Source organism: Phocoena sinus, chromosome 21 (genome assembly GCF_008692025.1).
Source record: "Phocoena sinus isolate mPhoSin1 chromosome 21, mPhoSin1.pri, whole genome shotgun sequence".
Classification (NCBI taxonomy): domain Eukaryota; kingdom Metazoa; phylum Chordata; class Mammalia; order Artiodactyla; family Phocoenidae; genus Phocoena; species Phocoena sinus.
In genome coordinates this window covers 25,447,386-25,469,050 of record NC_045783.1, presented here as the reverse complement: position 1 = coordinate 25,469,050, position 21,665 = coordinate 25,447,386, and the positions used below count along the sequence as shown (strand labels likewise).

General features: G+C 40.9%; 1 protein-coding gene and 1 pseudogene across 2 annotated transcripts in view; one reads left to right on the top strand and one right to left on the bottom strand.

Moving 5' to 3' along the window:
* Nucleotides 1-6,045, top strand: part of LOC116746873 — a 47,874-nt pseudogene extending 41,829 nt beyond the window's left edge.
* The window catches only part of NRG1 (neuregulin 1), a 1,032,964-nt gene that overhangs the window by 379,625 nt on the left and 631,674 nt on the right, over nt 1-21,665 (bottom strand). The window lies entirely within an intron of this gene.

Below are 21,665 nucleotides of genomic sequence, written 5' to 3'. Positions count from 1 at the left end.
TTTCTGTGTACACATCACACCTCTTTTTAAATTATCTGTTTAATTTTCTGAATCTCCCACTCGGCTGAAAGCTCCAAAGAAGGGAATGTGTTTTATCTATTTTTCTATTCCCAACGCCTGGCGCAGTGGCTGCCAACTAATAGGTCCTTAATAACAATTTAGGAAATAGATGAACTAGTTGTGAGAAAACTATTATTGTTATTAAGCGAATTAACATATTCTATAAGGCGCTAGGAAGAAAGAGACTTTCTGCCTTGTAGAAAGGAGAAAGAGGGGCTTCCCTGGTGGTGCAGTGGTTGAGAATCTGCCTGCTAATGCAGGGAACACGGGTTCGAGCCCTGGTCGGGGAGTATCCCACATGCCGCAGAGCGGCTGGGCCCGTGAGCCACAACTACTGAGCCTGCGCATCTGGAGCCTGTGCTCCGCAACAAGAGAGGCCACAATAGTGAGAGGCCCGCGCACCGTGATGAAGGGTGGCCCCCACTTGCCGCAACTAGCGAAAGCCCTCACGCAGAAACGAAGACCCAAAACACCAAAAAATAAAAATAAAAAAATAAATAAAAAAAAAAAAAAAAAAAAAAAAAAAAAGGAGAAAGAGGAGGAAGGGCACAAATGGCCACACAATTACGTAATCATGTCAAATTAGATCTTGGTTTATAAAAGCAGGACATGCTGGAAAAAGACCTTCTGTTGAGTGAACTCAATAAAAGGGAAATGAATCTTCAAACATACGTTAACTCATGTCTATTTATGGTGAAGACAGAAAGTGAGTGGAAGACGATATATTATGGACATTCTTGAATGTTCATCACTGTTTTAAAACGTTAGCATTTCATTTTCAGCTGACGTTATTTTCTCTCTTGCTCTCCTGTCTACTTTTAAATACTTTGTTGTGCTCATAGTTTGGGATGATGTATTCTGAGGAGTTTTATAAATCATTTATTTTCTTTCTCACTTATTTCTTCTATTCTGACAAGTTGTAACTAATGCTCTGGTCCAGGACACAGAACAATGCAATTTCTATCCTCTGGCTGCATGAAAGCAAGTTCACAAGGCTTGGACTGGAGCTCAGTTGCCCCAGTGAGCACCATCATCGTGCTTCTCTTCCTCCTAAGCCAGCTTCACTGAACTGAGAGACCCTGCCATGATTTTAAACCAGAGTCATAAAAACCAGCATTGAATATTCCTGTGAGAGCACTGCAGACTCCAAGAATACATATTTACATGTTGACTTAATCTATTGGATGTTAGCTCTTTTCACCAAGAGACCTCCCCTTGCAATTTTCAAGGCCTCCTAATATCTTAATAGTTCTCTCTTCAAAAAATTGTTTCTCTTAGATATTGAAAGTGTGTGCTCCTGTGACGGTTATAATCTCTTCATTTTAGAATACATTCTGCCCCACAATGAAATGAAGGAAACGACTTTACTGTCTAATTATTTCCTGTGAGGTGTATTTTCCCAGCTAGACTCCAAATTCCTTGAATTTCAGGATGATGTTTCATGATTTTATATAGCCTGACAATAATGTTGACTACACAGTCAACATCCAATTGCTACTTGTGTTTTGAACCAAGGGTTGTAAAATGAGGATTATGAGGGATGTAACTTACGGTGAACATTTAAACATTTCTCTTCAAGTATTTGAATGCAATATACAATCTTCCCCTTCATGTCTTTCACCAACTGATAAAGCAAGCATTTCTGAAGTGCCCACCAACTCTCGGCATTGCACTTGGACAGCCTGGATTCACACAGGAGTCAGGCACTGCCTGGGAGGGACCAGACTGTATAACACTTCTAAGGCCCGGTTTTCTCCTACTAATCATAATCTCCTTGGCATCTCTTACACACACACACACACACACACACACACACACACACACACACACACATCCCTTGTCTCTGCCTTCCTTTGAACAGATACCTTCTACACCTTCATCTGGAAGACCATTAACCCTTTTCTGAGTTCACCGAACTTCTCTCTCTAGACTATTTTGTGATCACCCAAGTCCACTGTACGAACTATGAAAATATGGAAAAACACAAAGGTTGAAATAAAACAACCTATAAAGACACAACCAAGAGGCAGAAAAACCTCTTTTTTGCTAAGCGTTTTGTGAATCTGTTTCTTTCTCCTCTTCCTTCCCTCCCTCCCTCCTTCCCTCCCACCTTCTCTCCCTCCTTCCCTCCCTCCCTCCCTCCCTTCCTTCCTTCCTCCTCCTTCCCTGTTTTCTTTTGGGAGGGTGAAACACTAGTTTATATGATTTGCCCTTCTACAATGGGGATGTTCTATTAAGTCATTATTGTTTTATAAGACCTTTTAATATATACCTTTTATATTTATGGCAAATATCACCTCCTTTGCTACCTGACTTATAATTTTATAATGTATTTTAACATAAACCTTTAAATTTTTAAAAAATAAATCAAGTCAAGGCTTCCCTGGTGGCGCAGTGGTTGAGAGTCCGCCTACCGATGCAGGGGACGCTAGTTGGTGCCCCGGTCCGGGAGGATCCCACATGCCGCGGAGCGGCTGGGCCCGTTAGCCATGGCCGCTGAGCCTGCGCATCCGGAGCCTGTGCTCCGCAACGGGAGAGACCGCGGCAGTGAGAGGCCCGCGTACCGCAAAAATAAATAAATAAATAAATAAAGTCAATCATCCTTTTATTTTAAAAATTTTGTCTTCAATTTATGCTCAGAAAGGGTTTTTCTATTCAAGATCAGATAAATAAGTACATAATTTTCTATAGTTTCTTTTATCTTTTAAGTTATCAGATTAAATCCATCTCCCTACCCTCTGTCTCCAGGCAACAACTGAGAGAGCTTTCTGCATAGACTAGTTTGCCTTCTTTGGAATTTTAGATAAATGAATTATTCAATATGCACTCCTATTTGGTCTCCTTTCACTCAGCATAATTATTTTGTATCATTCCTGTTGTAGCATTATGTCAACAGTTCATTCCTTTTTAGTACTGTTGTAATAAATAATGTAATTATAATGTAATTAGTATTGTATGTACATCACACAATTTGTTTATACAATCACCTCCTGAGGGACATTTGGGATGTTTCCAATTGTGGCCATTTAAAAATAAAGCTGTTATGAATATTTGTGTACAACTCTTTGTGTGGACATATGCTTTCATTTCTCTTAATTAAATACTTAGGAATGGAATGGCTGGATTATATGGGAAGTATATGTTTAACTGATTAAGAGGGCCGCCTAAATGTTTTCCTAAGTGGTTGTACCATTTTATGTTCCTGCCAGCAGTGAATGAGGATTCCACTTTCCCTATATCCTTTCTAACACTTACTATGGTCAGTCGTTTAAATTTTAGCCATTCTAATTAGGTATTTAGGATGATCTCATTTTTTTTTTTTTTTTTTTTGCGGTACGCGGGCCTCTCACTGTTGTGGCCTCTCCCGTTGCGGAGCACAGGCTCCGGACGCGCAGGCTCAGCGGCCATGGCTCACGGGTCCAGCCGCTCCGCGGCATGTGGGATCTTCCCGGACCGGGGCACGAACCCGCGTCCCCTGCATCGGCAGGCGGACCCTCAACCACTGCGCCACCAGGGAAGCCCTAGGATGATCTCATTTTGATTTTAATTTTAATTTCCCTAATCACAAGTGCTGTTTGGCATGTTTTTATGTGCTTTTAGCTATTCATATATTTTTGATGTACCCATTTTTATTGGGCATTTTGTTTTCTTTTTATTATTATAATAAGCAAATTATTACTTTATTACTATAATAAATTATAATTGTCAAATAATATCATTATAACTATAACATTACAGCTTTATAATTATAAATTTATTATAGTTTTATTACATATACAATTATTTTACATTAAAAATCATTATTTTATTTAATTGTACTCTTAATTATTACTTTCTTTTAATTATAAGTATAAATTTAGTATAACTTTATCATTACAATAATTGTTAATGATTGGTAGCTTGGACGTTTGAATCTATTTCATTGGTCTATCTTTTGCTCTATCATGCTATTTTACTTCCTGTAGCTTTATATTATTTTTTCATGTATAGCACTACAAGTGTTTTATTCTTTTTTAATTTTATTTATTTATTATTTATTTTTGGCTGCATTGGGTCTTCATCACGGTGTGAGGGCTTTTCTCCAGTTGCAGCGCGCAGGCTTCTCATTGCGGTGGCTTCTCTTGTTGCGGAGCACAGGCTCTAGGAGCGTGGGCTTCAGTAGTTGTAGCACATGGGCTCAGTAGTTGTGGCTCACGGGTTCTAGAGCACAGGCTCAGTAGTTGTGGCGCACGGGCTTAGTCACTCCATGGCATGTGGGATCTTCCTGGACCCGGGCTCGAATCCGTGTCCCCTGCGTTGGCAGGCAGATTCTTAACCACTGTACCACCAGAGAAGCCCGAGTTTTTTATTCTTAACTACCATTTTTTTGGTGAGAGGAGGACCAGGCTATCCTCATCTGTTTATTTCAGAAATTGGTAAAATCTTAAGAAACTCATTTTTTAAAAATCAGAATTGAGCTATATTTTTTATAATTTGGGAAGAAATGAGATGTTTTCAATATTAGGTATTCCTGTCCATTAAAATGGCTCCTTTTTTTCACTCGTTCAATATTGTGGATTTGTTTAATTTCTCGCCCATTTCCTAGTAAGCTAGAAAACTTGAGATCTTTAAGGCTTTAGGACTTCCCATTAGCTTATCCAACGTCAGCCAACAAGAATCACACAGTTTTAGAGACTGAAGCTGGAAGACACTGCAGATCATCATGTCCGATATCCACGCTGGCCTATGAGAAAATTAAGCCCAAAGAACTGAAGCACTTCCTTTATATCTAGAGTATGTTATGTCTCAGTGGTGGTCCCTGATTATTACTTTGGTGTCCCTTCTATTATATCACTCTCTCTCTCTTATATCTGTTTCCTAAAATTGGCCTCTGTTTTGCTAAGGCCAGTGACCTTGACATGCATTGTATACCCCAAGTTCACTGTGGTAAAAATACCACCTTCCCACAAGTCATGATATATGTGAGGGCAATCTACTTGTCCAGTGTCAAGGTAGCAAGACAGGTAGCTCATGTTAATGTAAAGAGGATGTTGCCTAGTGATATGAATCATGGGCTTCCTGGCCTGGGTGGGTTGGGAGTGGGGGGCCCTCAGATGGAAAGATGGAAACTTTAAGGCACTTCTGTAAGCTGGTCTTGCTACAGGGTGGAATTATAAGATGTAAAGTGGGTTTCTTTATCATCTTGGAAACATTTTTTTAAAGACATTGAGGCAACCACAGAGGGGAGATGGCAGGCTTTTCTAAATGACTAGACCATACTCATTTAGTAGAGCGGATCTTCACCTTTTATGGGTCAAAGGACCCTTAGAGAATCTAGTAAAAAAAAAAAAAACAATCCGCTTTCCATGAAAAGGCACACACGTTTCATACAAACCCTGATGGTTCAGAAGGGCAGAAAAATAAACGCGTACAAGAATCACTAGTGAAAGCAAACAGGTGACTTTGTGAGCCCTTGGATGAAGGTGAAGGTGAAAACGCAGAGTTGTGTGCAAAGCATGCTGCCTTCAGTGATCAAAGACACATTTTCTTATATGGGGGAATCTGTCATCATCTACAAGGACGGCTGCTGCTCCAGTAACGGGCGGAGGGGGGCTCGAGCAGGAATCGGTGTTTACTGGGGGCCAGGCCATCCTTTAAACGTAGGAATTAGACTTCCTGGGTGACAAACCAACCAAAGAGCAGATTCATGCAGGCTGCAAAGCCATCGAACAAGCGAAGGCTCAGAACATCAGTAAGTTGGCTCTCTACACGGACAGCATGTTTACTATCAATGGCATCACTAATTGGGTGTAAGGCTGGAAGAAGAATGGATGCAGGACAAGCCCAGGGAAGGAGGTGATCAACAAAGAGGACTTCGTGGAACTGGACAGGCTTGTCCAGGGCATGGACATTCAGTGGATGCGTGTTCCTGGACATTCGGGATTTACAGGCAATGAAGAAGCTGACGGATTAGCAAGACAAGGTGCGAAGCAACCTGAAGACTGACCAGGTCCTTTAATTCTTGGAAAAACTTGAGCCAGTGGCTGTTTGTCACCTTTACTTACTGATGTGAAAAATAAAACTATAGGCTGGACCACTGCAGTCGATGGACAAAACAAAACAAAACAAAAAGACCCATCTATGGGTTTCACAAGCCCTGCCACAACTCTTCCCAAGGGTTTCGTGTTCTCTTAGTTAAGAATTCCTGGGGAAGAAGGAAGTAGTCTGTTAACTATTTTAGCATCAGCAGGTAAGGAAAGAGAGAAGAAATAAATTATGTGTATGTGTGAATGTGAGGATGGGAAGTCTAACCTGGGAGGCATTAATCAATAGAAAATGATTTTTCTAAAAATCTGAGTGAACACGTCCCAGGATTAAAAGAAAAACTTATTTTTTACACTCCTGGAAACAGAGCTCAGGGTACGTCAATTTACTAAGTGGACGTGCGACCACGAAATGGGAGGAGGGAACTGAGACAGTAAGAGGTTAAGCATTCTCTTTGAACACAAACAACATTGATTCAATAAATATTTACTGAGCATCTGCTAAGGAAAAGGCAGAGGGCTGAGTGGTGAGGAAAGAGTGCTCATCTAGAGAGATGTGGTCACTGCCCTCAAGGAAGACACACATGATAAAATCAAAGGGGCTCTAACAGTTATTTATTATAATACAGTACTATATTAGTTCTATTACTATACAGTATACTAAGACACCATTTAAATAGTCATTAGTGTTTCTTATTTTACAGATGAGGGAACAGTGGCCTAGAAAGGGTAAATACTCTTACATCCAGGATTAGAACCCAAGTCTCCTTCTCAGACTTTTTTTTTTTGCGGTACGCGGGCCTCTCACTGTTGTGGCCTCTCCAGTTGTGGAGCGCAGGCTCCGGACGCGCAGGCTCAGCGGCCATGGCCCACGGGCCCAGCCGCTCCACGGCATGTGGGATCTTCCCAGACCGGGGCACGAACCCGTGTCCCCGGCATCGGCAGGCGGACTCTCAACAACTGCGCCACCAGGGAAGCCCCTGTGTGAAACTTTTGAAAATTGTAAAGCAGTGTAGAATTTAAGGAATGTTTCATTCAATAATTTTTTTTTAAAAAGAAACACATCTGTTTATCACATCCATTTTGAAATGAGATGTGCATCTTGAGAGCCTCAATCCTGTCACTGCAAGGAGATGAGTCCTGGGAAAGAGGAGAATCAGAAAGGAGGTGGCTGAGGAGGAAAGCCAACATGGACCAGCAGCACTGGTGGAGCTTATGACCAGCAGCTACCACTCGGTCAGTCCAGGGGTCACCAAAGACCACCAGTTAGAGCTTCACATGAGCCTGGCAGCTGAACACCTCCAGGGCTTACCTGTCTATTCCTTTGCTACCTCCAGACACTGCTTATTTCACATAGAAAGAGCACTTCACTCATATAACCATCGCATATGTATCTTACAGCAAACCTAGGACCTCTCTTTCTCATATTTTTTAGTACCTTGTCCTACCCCTCACTTCTAGCCCTGGTTATCTAGAACTATTGCGTGAAGTTTCCAAAAGAAGTGCAAGGAGACATTAAAAAAAAAAAAAAGAGGATAAGGAACTATCCCTTTATGCATACCATGTGTGTGGTACCTCAAAGACTCTTCAGAGTGGACCAGTTCTCCTATTTATTCTTTTCTTTTCAGTCCGTACAAACAGTCCCCTATTATAAATTAGGAATGTCTGGTATCATAATCTGGACAAAAAATTGTTTAGAAAATGTAGTCGTAAGTTCAATGATTTTCCATAAAGACAGATTATTAAGGGGCAGTGAGAAATTTGCATGTCCACGTTGCCTGCCAAGATATGTCCTGTCCCTAGGGAGGCAGAGCCATTAAAAGATGAAACACAGAAGTAAATCAATGGGATTCCGATTCACAACGTATCTTTAAAATAGAATGCCTAAAGGTACCTTGATGGTACTTTATAAATATCATCAATATAAAAGGGAGCTAATGGGGGCTTCCCTGGTGGCGCAGTGGTTGAGAGTCCGCCTGCCGATGCAGGGGACGCGGGTTCGTGCCCCGGTCCGGGAGGATCCCGCATGCCTGGGAGCGGCTGGGTCCGTGAGCCATGGTCGCTGAGCCTGTGCGTCCGGAGCCTGTGCTCCGCAGCGGGAGAGGCTGCAACAGTGAGAGGCCCGCATACCGAAAAAAAAAAAAAAAAAAAAAAAAAGGGAGCTAATGGGTATTTTTCAACTGGGGGAATTCAGAACAGGGAATATCAATACCTTTTACGCTTACTTGGTTCACTCACTAACTCATATATCCTACACAGTGTTATTTAACACCTACTAAATGCACTTTGCTGGGTTACAAAGATGCATAAGATTTGGACCTTGCTCCAAACAAAAGTCTGGTGGCCTTTTTTGAACCATTATTTTTCCCTTCCCAATCCCCCCAAGTTAGCCATCTTTGGAAAACAGAAGTAGTACAACATATGAACTGGATATATTTAAAATGTGACTATTAAAATACTTGTTTTACCTTGGAGTGCATAGTCCCATAAAAGGTATGTTATAGACAGTGGTTGTGTCTCAATCTAGTTTAACACAGAAAACTATTTCACCTAGTATATGCCCCAAATCTATACATATGCTACATGATAGGAGACAATGACATTGATATTATAGTTAGAATTTCAAAACACACTCTAAAACTTAAGTAACTGGCTGTATTTTTTTAGTATAAATTTTAATTCATTGTGACTTTAGAGTATATAAAATATTTTTTAAAAACAGAAAAAAGGGACTTCCCTGGTGGCACAGTGGTTAAGAATCTGCCTGTCAATGTGGGGGACACGGGTTCAAGCCCTGGTTCGGGAGGATCCCACATGCCACGGAGGAGCTAGGCCCGTGAGCCACAACTACTGAGCCTGTGCTCTAGAGCCCGTGTGCCACAACTACTGAGCCCGCATGCCACAACTACTGAAGCCCACACGCCTAGAGCCCGTGCTCCGCAACAAGAGTAGCCACCGCAACGAGAAGCCCATGCGCCGCAACAAAAAGTAGCCCCCGCTTGCCACAACTAGAGAAAGCCCGCGCGCAGCAACGAAGACCCAACGCAGCAATAAATAAATAAATAAATAAGCTTTAAAAAAAAAAAATCATTCATCATAAACAATGTAGAAAAACCTGTTAATATTTTGACTGAAAAATAGATCTAAGGTATGAGGGAAATTTCACTCTAGTGGGATGAAAAGGTAAAGGGAAATATTTGAGTTGACCCTAAAGGGGTCAAAAGAGTGAGGCATTGGTTTCTTCATGTTACTTTCAAATATTTCCAGGGACATCCAGACACTCACTTTTGTTCATGACAAATTTTATTTTGTGGTCAAGAAAGGAGAAGAGAAGATGGAAAAGACCAGAAAGTGGTGTGAGAAGAGGTTTTCCTGAAATAAACAGGAAATAGGTGGAAGTGAGATGGAGAAAAACAAAACAAAACAGCAGGGGCTTAGACAGGATGTCTAGGTAGATATGAGAAGGAAATTGATTCTTGGAGCTAAGATTAACTGTGCAGCGATAACTAAAAGGGAAAAGGAAAGTAGGTGTGTGGACCACTCAAGCAACCTTTTGAAGTAATTGGCAAAAGATGGGATCACAGGATTCCAACCCAGTTACCAGGTGGCAGCTTGGATGCCAAACAACTTGGAAGAGAAAGAGGAGCATATGCAAATGCAGCCCACAGCTTAGATGTGACCTTAAATGGACAAATGTGTATCTGTGAGACTCTCTAAAAAGGCCTTCCTATATTCATGCTTGTTGAGTTTCAAGCTTGTGTTCTTTGAGAAAGCGACATTTTAAAAACAACTTTGTAGTCACGACCATTTCAGACTCATTAATTTCACCCTTCATCCTCATCACTCTCACAGCATGAAATCTTGCAAATACTGTTTTGTCTAACCTTCCTCAATCTATTTAATGCAGAACATTAAAACCATTTCTTGCGCATTAAAAATCTTGGTTGCAGATCTTTGTGTTTCAAAAGGACATGGAAAAGCAAAACTACACCAAACAAGAGAGGATTTCAGTTGCGTAAATTTCCCATAATTTCATTACTATACGAGGTGTCAATGAAGAGAGCTCAGGAATCTGGGCTGCCTGAATCCATTTGTTATATGAGGTGCATGTGAGTTGACAATGAACTTCTACCAATATGTATTGAAAATTTTGGGTTCCTGGGGATCATATTCAAGACCCGGCAGGGGACTTCCCTGGTAGTCCAGTGGTTAAGAGTCCACCTTCCAATGCAGGGGATGTGGGTTCAATCCCTGGTTGGGGAACTAGGTTCCCATATACCGCCGGGCAACTAAGCCCATGCACCTCAACTACTGAGTCCGTGCACCAGAACTACTGAGCCAATGCACCACAACTAGAGAACTACTGAGCCAATGCACCACAACTAGAGAGCTCGCTCCACGCACTCTGGAGCTCACACCCCGCAATGAAAGATCCCGCATGCCACGACGAAGATCCCATGTGCCGCAACTAAGACCCAACGCAGCCAAAAATAAAAATAAATAAATAAATATTTTTTTAAAAAAGACCCTGCAGCAGGATTCCTATTCATAATGAGTCTATCATCAAAACAGGGGCCTCCAGAAAAAGAGATCAGCATATGTGAAATAACACTAACTTACAAATAGATCATTAATTTATTTGAAGGGGAAAAAGTCTGCCATGGATTATGGTAATTAATTTAATTAATTGGAGAACAGATTGAGCTAAATATGAATGTTTTTTTCCAGAGATGCTCCCTAATGTTTGCTTAAAGCAAGACATGGCTTTTGAAGAACTGTCCTATTTCCATTCAAGGACTCTAGAGAGCCAGCTGTCTAGCTTTAGCTACCCATCTGCATGTGTGTACATGCTTATGTCCACTCAAAACAGTTTTGGACATACACATAACAAATATCAACAGTGTTTCATTCAGGACAATAGAATTAAAGGGAAGGAATAAAGGGTAAAATAAGGAGAGAGATTTTAGTTTTTCATGTCCTATATATCCTTCCATCCTGTTTGAGTTTTCCATGTGAATATGTAAAAAATAACCACTTAAATATAAAAACACTCATACATTGTGCTCCAGTGAAAATACAAAACATCTGGGCCTCTGTTCTTGCTTGATAAAACACTGGGAGGAAGAGTCTCTTTGGGGCCCTGACTCCGCCTACGCATGTAAGAACAGTTGAGGCACTCAAACTGTCCAATCGCTTTAAGCAGTAGCCATGGCAGTCTGAATTTTCCTCATGCTTTTGGAACTTTGAAATGACAGAAACAGGATAACTATGGGGTCACTGCTCACACATGAAGAACTCAGTATCAAGTCGAAAAAGATGGAGTCCTTTGTGGATCCATTTGAATGGTTAGCTTCCAGACTATGATTAGCAGGTCTTACTTACCATTTCCTGAGCAGCAGAATATATAATACATTAATTGTATAATAAATGTCAATGTCTACTACACTAACATCTAACAATAAACTAAGTGGCTTTTATATTGTGAATTGCCAAGTGAACTGTTGAGTTTTCTGCAGAGCTAAGATGTGGTTCTTTCCCAATATAATTTTGAAGTGCATGGATCTGGGATGCACTGATATGAGGGAGGCACATACAATACTTGCCACTTCTAAGAACTCAAATGGGTGCAGTTAAAATGGAAGTGATTCCAGGTACACAAGTGCCACCTTCCCATATTTTGAGGAGGAGCCCTGACCTGTATTTTTAAGTTCCTTTAGTAATTTTGATGTGTTTCAGGGTTTAGAAACGAATCTACCTTGCCTTGAAGGAATTCCTAGGCGTTACAGTGGCCTTTCTGTAAAGATCACCACCACCAGGCTGTTACCAACCTGGAGAGACTGAGTATTTTTTGAGCTACAATTTCATATAGTACAACTTTCGTCTAATGGACTCCTTTTGACCAGGATTGAATTTTAAAGATCACAGCGTATAGAATCTGACGGCATGAGAAAACTGAGCTCAGAACGGTGTGACGTCTGATGTAGCGTAAGATAACTGTTAAATTTTTCAACAAACAATTTCTTACATACATACCATTAGGGCCTAAAGAATTTTCCTAATAAAGCCAAAATCTGTACATCTTTGGTGAGCAAATCTGTCATGGGATGGTTAAAGATTTCTCATAAAAGTCTCTGATTCATGACGATGAAGCATCAAGTAATAAAAACAGATTCGCCACTACCACCTTCCCTTTTACTTCTGGCTGCCATGAGCTGCCAAGGTGATTGCTCCGCAAATCCGCCTGTTAGGCCATTGAGGCTGTGTGTATGTCATGCCTAAATGGACATTTAACGTTTCTCAAGTTCCTAGCAGGAAGGACATATGCAAAGGCATAAACAAACTAGAGCACTCTTTAAATTTCTGTTATGAAAGGTAAACATTTGCTAATCTATGGAAGACTTTATACTAGGTTTCTAAATTTGAGGATGTAAAAATATCAACTAATCCCGACCGTGAACTTCACGCAGAATTAGAAAATTAAATCTGATGGTATTCTCTATAAAACATTCAGGATCACAAAGAAGGTTTAACAAGTTGGATTAAATACATAAAATAAAAGCTGACAGGAAATTAAACCAAATACTAATTCTATGTTATCCTTTGACACATTTTCTGAGGTTTGTATTTGGAAGATGATATTTACAGACAGTCAAAACAAGCTGGCCAAATAGTTTCAAAGTCCTATGTGACTGACTCTTCAGCATAAGGCAGTCTAAACGGTTAAATGAACTTTTTCCTCTTCGAAACAGATGATTTTGGCATTGTAAAACTGTCACGTCTATCCACAACTTCAAAATGAGGTCGGGGGGGGGGGGGGCGTTCCAGAAACAATTCCAGAAGACAATTTATTTTTCTTATTCTTAAAGATCTCATCACCATCAATTAGTATTCATTAATCATCCCAGCCTGCTCTGTAGAACTGAAACACCTCCTGCCTGAATCGAAGCCCATCTACCTTTGATGTACACAGTGGTAACACCTCATTTATTCTGCATTGTTAGGGAATGAAGTGATGCATGTCAGAGGATTTTCTAGAAAACAGATGCTTGTTTGTTTTTTACAAAGAGACCTCTACTTTTATTCACCATGTTTAAGTGAAATCTTTCTAACATGTACCAAGATTCATCCGGATTCTTAAATATGTTACGGGAAACTTAACATAACATTAATCATCAGCATAAACTTAAGCTAAAAACTTCTAAAGTTGTTGTCAGGAGACATCAGTAATTTAACAACATTATCAAGAGGCAGCTGAGAGGTTGGAGTGGAATTTTCTGGGGAGGCAATCGAGCGCTGGCATTAAGAAACTAGGCTGCAGTGGACCCGGGCTCTGCCTCTGATCAGCTGTGCAAACTTCATCAGTTATTGAAGCTTTCTGCCCAGTAGCTTCCTCATTAAAATAGTAACAACAGCACTCACTTACTGAATTGTTGGAAAGATGAAATTCTTGCAAAAGGCTTAGACCAGTGACTAGCACAACATAAACAAATCTTAGCGCTTGTGATGGCTAGTCTTGCTTTCATTTTTTACTGTTTTATAGGAAATCTGTTCTATTCTGGGAAACCGGGTACCATGTTTGCATATAATAGAGCATAAACTGAGCTTAAAGCAGGAAGTCTATGAGCTATTTTGGCTGCTTCAAAATGGTCTCCATTTAGAACTTTTTAAAAATTGTAGTAAGAACATTTTATATGGGTTCTACCGTCGCGATAAGTTTTGAAGTGTACAATGCAGTACCGTTACCGATGGGCACAGTGTTGCAAAGCAGCTCCCCAGAAGTTATTCATCTTACAGAACTGAAACTTTACAACCACTGAATAGCAATGCCCCATTTTCACCTGCTCCCAGCCCCTGGCAACTGCCATTCTACTCTCTGCTTCTATGAGTTTGGCTACTTTAGATACTTACATAAGTGGAATCATAAAGTATTTGTCCTTCTGTGACAGGCTTATTTCACTTAGCATAATGCCTTCAAGATTCATCTATGTTGTCACATCTAGTAGGATTTCCTTCTTTTAAAAGGCTGCGTAAAATTCCATTGTATGTATATAACACATCTTCTTTATCCATTCATCTGTTGATGGACATTTAAGTTGCCTTCATCTCCTGGCTATTGTAAATGATGCTGCAATGAATATGGGAGTAAAAAGTATCTCTTCAAAACCCTGACTACAATTTTTTGGGGGAAAATACTCAGAAATTGGACTGCTGGATTATATGGTAGTTCTATTTTTAATTTTTTTCTGTACTGTTTTCCGTAAAGGCGGCACTAATTTACAGTCTTACCCACCCTTCACAGTCCCACCAACAGTGGGAACTTCTCATCATTCTCGCCAAATTTTGTTTTTTGGATAATAGCCATCCTAACAGGTGTGAGGTAATATCCCCTTGTGGTTTTGATTTGCATTTCCCTGATGATTAGCGATGCTGACCATCTTTTCATGTACCCGTTGGCTAATTGTATTTGTTCTTTGAAGACATTTCTATTAAAGTCCCTTGCCCATTTTAAAATCTGGTTGTTATTATTTTTCTCTTCTTATTTGTTTTTCTATTGAGTTGTAGGAGTTCCTTTTATATTTTGGACAGTAACTCCTTATCAGACATATGGTTTCAAATATTTTCTCTCATTCTCTTAACTTAGAGATTTTTGACTCTGCCCCAGAATGTGCAAATTTCTGGATACCTAACCCATTAAAAAACACCCACGCATGAACATGAACTCAAGTAACTTGGAGATGGACTTGGCTGAAACAACCTTTTTAAAATATTTTTTTATGAATGATATCATTAATAAAAAAAAAACAAAGGGAAGGGTTAGGACAAAACAAATGGCCTTAAAAATTGCAAAGCAGAGGCTCACATAGGATACATTACTTTCAAGCATTTTTGATATCAAATATTTTAAATTGATATACTAATTACTCTTTTATACATTCACTCAAATAGGCCTTTACTTTCACATGGTATAAATTACTTTAGCTGGAATTACATGGGTTACTATGACTAAAATGGCACTTAAAAATAGTTTGTAATAGTTTGTTCACTAATGCAGAAATACTTCTTTATGCTTTGGAAGTCACAAGATTCCTTTAATAATGTTCCTGCCTTTCCCTTACCTATTTTCGAACACTGCAACACGGTTCTGTTTAAAAACTGAGATTATAGGACATCTAGCAGCTCCTGAGCTTAGGACACAGACAATAAACAAATGAGGTCAGCCAGCTTACTCTGCCCATGCCTGTATGGTTTGGGCAACTAGGCAGGAATTAAGGCAGCTTTAATTGAGTTGCTACTCTTGGTTTTATCCTTGGGCCTCACAGACCACAGGATCTGTAGAACCTCAAACCTGCCTTAGAAATCTAAGAGTTTAAAGACCCTGAGGGCCAAAGACTTCATTCCTATGACCTTACACACTTATGCAGAACCGGCAGATGATGTAATGTGGGTTTCACCCATGAGATTCCCGGTGTTTCATTTTTTCCGAGTGAATAACTCCTCTCTGCTCTCTGCCGAAGGATGCTAATTGTCGATGTGGCTGCTAAATGAACAGGTTTAGGAAGTACTTTGATTTCTATGAAAGTAACATATTCTAGAAATACAAAGTGCATAGAACCCTCTTAAACATGACTCATGATTGGAGATATGTCTGGAATCCAGGTTTCTTCGTGTCCTCCTGGAACAAAGCACATGTATACAGATGAAGCTGAGCTTAAAACAGGAAGTCTCTAGACCTTTACCCACTGGGTTTTGGAGATACATGTAAAAATGTAGACACACTGAAGTAAATGATCTGAGCTGAATCTACAGCGTTTAGGTATTGTCCAGGGGTTGGCAAAGTTTTGCTGTAAAGAGTCAAACAGTTGATAAGTTATGTTTTACGGGCCATATGATCTCAGTTGGAACTAGTCAACCAGGCTGTTTTACTGCAGAAGTAGCCGCAGACAGGATGGAAACAAATGGTCATGGCTCTGTTCCAATAAAACTTTATTGACAAAACCAGGTATCAGGTCAGATTTGGTCCATTGCTGCAGTTTGTTGACTCCTATTATAACAAAAGATGTATAGGGTGCATGGTCTAAGAGATTGAGTTAGAATCCCAGCTCTGACATTTATTCTCAGAAAGTTTAGAAAGTTCTTAAACTTTTGGAAAGCTCTTAAACTTTTCTGAGGCTCCATTCTTTGTGATAAGGAGATAACAATACCTAGTTCAGGGGCCTGTGATGAGGATTATATGAGACAATGATTGTAAAGCGCTGAGCTTGTTGGCTGGCACATCCAGCAAACTTATGTGGTACATATCAGTTCCTTTGCATTACTCCGTTCCTGCTTCCTTAAGACGTCTTCTACCAGAAGGAAGTACATCCTTGTACCAGGTTTACAGGACCCTAGCAACACCAGCATCAAGTCTGGTTACCAAAGGGAGGTAGGCAGACATGGCACTCCTATAAAATAGTCATGAGAAGATGAAGCACAGAACGAGGTTTTTTTTTTTTTTTTTCCTACAGGATTTGGCAGATACTGTACCATCCTAATACCTTTCAATTTCAGAATGGATGAATTGGGCCAGAATCGCCCCTGTCATTAAGCCTGCCTAAGCAGATGACACAGCCCCAAACAGGACAGAATGTGTGTGTATGTGTGTGTGTGTATGTGTCTGCATGTATGTGCACATGTATGTGCATTGTTTTAAATGCTGTACACTATGAAATATGACACGAATATAATATTACACGGCTAATAAACGTATGCGCACTGCAGAGCAGTGCCACATTTCTCATTTCCCGCGCCCATATATCTAGTTCGACGACGGAAGTCCTAGGACCACCCCCATCTCACCCTCCAGCAACCAAGGGAAAGGAGAAAACCAAGTTTTCTTGAAATCGTTCCTGCCTGACTTCTAAAAGCCATTGCCTCAGACCTCACCAAGCACATTTTTTAGATAACATGATTCCTATTGAGATTACAAGCTATTTTTAAAAAATAGAAATGGTAAATAAAAACTTTCTCATTGAGGGTATTTTTTATTCCCAAGCTTACAAACAGTATTTCATGAAACCTCCAATGACTAGGTGAGGTTGACAGGAAGATAAACTCCAGAGTCAGGCTGCCTGGGTTGGAATCTTCCCTCTGCTACTGAATGACTGTGACCACAGGCAAATTACTAAACCTCATTTTCTTTGCCTGAGAAATTCCTATTTCATAAATTGGTTGTGAAGATTAAATTAGATAATGCATGGAGCGCTCTTAGGGTATCTAACATATGAGAAGTCCTCATTAAGTGTGAGTTATTGTTATTGTTATCATACCCACTTAAAAGACATAAACCACAAAGCACTAAGAGTCATGTGATCTTCTGGATGTTTGCCTGGGAAGGTCCTGCTAGGACCAGAGCTCAGACTTGGTCTTCCACACCACCGCGTGAGGACTGCTTCTGCATGCAGTCTATCAAATCATATGACCTTTGTAAGTCCATGCTACCATATTTAAAGTATTTCACTGATGAAGATGCTCATTCTTATTAATTTTAAACTCTAATTCAAGAAGTCAGAGAGAGAAAGTGAGTGCCTGGGATGTAGGGACACAGGAGAGGAAACGATGAATTCGTTTTTGTTTTTTTTTTTTTTTGCGGTACGCGGGCCTCTCACTGCTGTGGCCTCTCCCGCTGCAGAGCACAGGCTCCGGACGCGCAGGCCCAGCGGCCATGGCTCACGGGCCCAGCCGCTCCGCGGCATGTGGGATCTTCCCAGACCGGGGCACGAACCCGCGTCCCCTGCATCGGCAGGCGGACTCTCAGCCACTGCGCCACCAGGGAAGCCCCTGAATTCGTTTTTATGGTTACTATTAGATTACCATTTGAATTGTCTCCGTCCTTTTTATTAACAATATGCATCCAGGATGCACATCCAACTTTTTTTTGCTTTCAAACTTGTCAAATCCGGGTAGGCTGCTTAGGGCGGGAGCACACGCAGATAACGGCAAGAAGAGAGACGAGGTTTCTATTCTCCTCTTTGAAACACCACGACTCCGCAGAATGACAGTTACCTGGCCGCCACCTCTCAATGCCAGTCACTCTACCTGACAGCGGATTTGACTTTTTCATCTACTTCATCAGGGATCTATTCCTTATCTCGTTTCTCCCTTCTTCAGTGGATCTGAGCTCCGAACTCCCCTGGAAGCTCCTTTGACAGGATTGAGCTCCCAAGGGCTTAAATAGAGACTTGAAGTCAGATGAAACCATTGCGGTGAGATGCTTAATACTTGAGATGCTAATAATCTTAAAGAGAAACATCCTCCGGATTACAGAACGGGCACCTTGGCAGCATGCTTGAACTTTTCCAAGTATCATTCCACCAGGTGATAAAAGATTTCATTGAAGAATGACAGCAACTATATATTTATAAAATGCCCCTGCATTTAAGGATGTGAAGACGCCCCATAAACTATCAGTCATTTTTCTCTTACTGAAAAGTCTGGGGCTCACTGAGAATGAAATTTTTCCAAGGTCTCATAAAATCAGCACCAGATTTGAGAAGTCCAAGTTGTCTGAGAAAAGAATCCAGTGCAATCCACCTGACTGCTTGATTTCCCACCATCCTTTTCGTGTCCACATAAATGTTTCAAGGCTAACCTTCCTGACGAGCATGAATGCTGAGCATTTATCAGACACACTGGATAGTTGTAGAATATTACATAATTGTATGGCATGCACCAAGTTAAGACTGTACAGCAACCCATCTCAACCAAAATAAAGAAGGTAGACTTCACCTCACGGTAACTCCTGTTAAAGGGGAGAAAACAAGTGGGAGAAATTCTAATGATGTGTTACACTTGCCCTAAAATTTCAAGTGACACATTGGATGCCTTAAGGCAGACATTGAGTAATCTTTAAATTTCGGGCACTGTGTATTACAAGCCTATTAGGAACAAATTAGGTTATATATGAAAAAGTCCTTATAAAGCATAGTACTGAGAGCCAGGAGAAAAAAGCTCTAAATTTGGTCATCCTAATAACTAGATCTGTGACCCCAGGTAAGGCATTTCAATCACCTTTCATAGGCCTTCTCATTCCTGAGATGATGAATAGCCTAGGTGACACCTATAGATCTTTCTAGCTCTGGCACTGTCACAAGAAAATAGACTTGGTAGCTTGCAGGATATCAGGCTTGGCACTCAGGACTGCTATGTAATAGGTGATGTGTCTTTTTGTTACCTCAGGCTTTCCTTTCTTTACTGTTTCAACTTTTCTTTCCCTCAGTAACCCTCTTTGTTTCTTCAGCCACTCAGGGTCCTACTCTCAATTAGAATTTGATTCCAAGGAAGGGACAGAACTGATCCATTACGTGTTCATATGAAGTTAAGGCCATGTGGTCCTTATTTAAAGGCATGAGAGCTTTAAGTCTGAAATCCCCCTAATTTCGTGTGGCCTCCACCTCAAATGTGGATCATAAATCCAACCACATCTCTGTGTTCAGTGACACCACTTTAGTTTTGCCGCCGTCATGCTTCACCTGGACGCTGCCACAGAGTCACAATTGTTCTCTCTGCTGCCTCATCTGGTCACACAGCAGCCTTACTGCCCTTCACAAGGTCCATTCGATCAGCTAAGCCCCTTGCTGAAATCCCTCAAATGACTTCCCATTGTATTTAGAATAAAATCTCAACCCTACCATGGCCTACAAACACCTGTGTAGCTTGAGCTCAGCCAGTCTCTTCCATCTTTTCCGTTCGTTCCTTGGGTCACGGAGACTTTTTTTTTTTTTTAATTTTTTGAGCACACTGGACTCATTCCTGCCTTTGGGGCTTTTCACTTCTTATCCTCTCTGCCTAGACCCCTCCTGTCCTATAAACCTCAGGTCCACCTGAGAGGAATGTTGACACAACCTCATTAGCGAACCCCCTGACTGCACCTGGTTATTCTTTCTCTGCCCCACCGCTGCTTTGTTGTCTCTCACTGATCAGTGCTTGAAATTATCCTATTAATTGTGTATTATCTGCACCCCCCTCACTAGAATATAAGTGCGATGACCTTGCCTCTCCTGACCATCATTCTATTTCCAGTGCACTGATAAGCGTCCAGTACAGAGCAGGCCCTCAACAAATGTGTGATGAAGGAGAAAGGTAGTAGATAACAGAAGAAGGAAAAAAGTGAAATAAAAAAGTTTTTATCCTCTAAGACCAAATGAAGACAGTGCTCCGAATTAGGTGACTGATCTTAAATGAGGCTCTTGTATGGGCAAGCCGTGATGTCACTTGTTTTACACTTAGTGATGGCCTCCTTTGGGCGTAGTTTCAGGTGTGGGGATATGTGTGGTGGGTGAAGGGGGCATGCCACAGTGCCCTTGTCTTCCTGGCTTTGTACTTTTCTGTATCAGATGCTCAGGGACATGATCTGGCTACGTGTGTTTCTTTGTGAGGCCCACAGGCCTCTCAGCATGGTGACGAGACGGTACCCCTTGAGCTGTATTTCTCTCAGATATGTGTCTGAGAGGAAGTGTTATGACCAAGGTCCAAAACAAGATAGTGACAAAACAAGGAGAGAAGTATATCTTAGTACCAATCGTACAGCAATTGCACCAGAGCTGGGACTATAAACTCGGGCTCTATGAGCCAGTCCATCACACATAATCTTATTTATGGAAAACACTTACGGAAAGCCTACTTTGTGAGCCACTGACTTCTTTATTCCTTCTTGCATATAATTTATTTCCCAGTCCTGGGGAGCCTTTCAGCGTGGAGGCTTTCAGAAGAGTCTCCTTGGTGGTTTTTAGGTCCTCAAACATTACGCGTATTTTATAAAATATGAATAACTTTATACTTCTGGCCTACAGAGGAAAGGCTGGCCCCAGGGTAACAGAGGATCGGTGAAGAACTGCCACTCAGAGCTTTACGGGCATTGCATGTGTGAAGACATGGCAGAATAACAGGATAACTGTTTGGACTTCTTAATCACAATTGTTTTCTGGAAAGGATTTGATAAGCTCACCCACACTGGATAATAAATGAATTGTAAGATTTTGGAAAGACTTGCGTTAGCGACATGAGGAAGGCTCCATTGCCTTAAACCGTAAGAATAAAGCTGTAATGGGAAATTTTCAGGCAATTAAGGAAATAGGTTTATATGTCTAGAGGCAGAGGTTTCTACACAGCATTTCTGAAAGTCTCTGCAGACTGTCTCCTACTTTTCTTAACATCTATCTTCTTATCTGGAAAATGGACATCATAACACTGAACTTTCAGGGCTGTTGTGAGACAAATACATTTAAAGTGCCCACCAAGGTGAGTGGAGCTGACACCGAGCTCCACAAAGGGCCCTGCCTGTTGGTGTCGGAGGGCTGTGAGCTCAGCCCTCTGTGGGGTCATGGGAAACTAATTTCTTTGTGTTTTGCCCTCCTTTATTCATAACGTTTACCATGCTTCATCATCTTTCTAGCTTAGGGCAGAGAACAGAAAACAAAAATATCAAAGTATCAAAACATCAATTTTAACAATTAGTCTGTTGGTCTGGGTATACACTCCACTCTGTGAATGCCAAGCAGATATCTTATTCTATTTCCTCTCCATTTTTACATGTCTTGCTTTTAT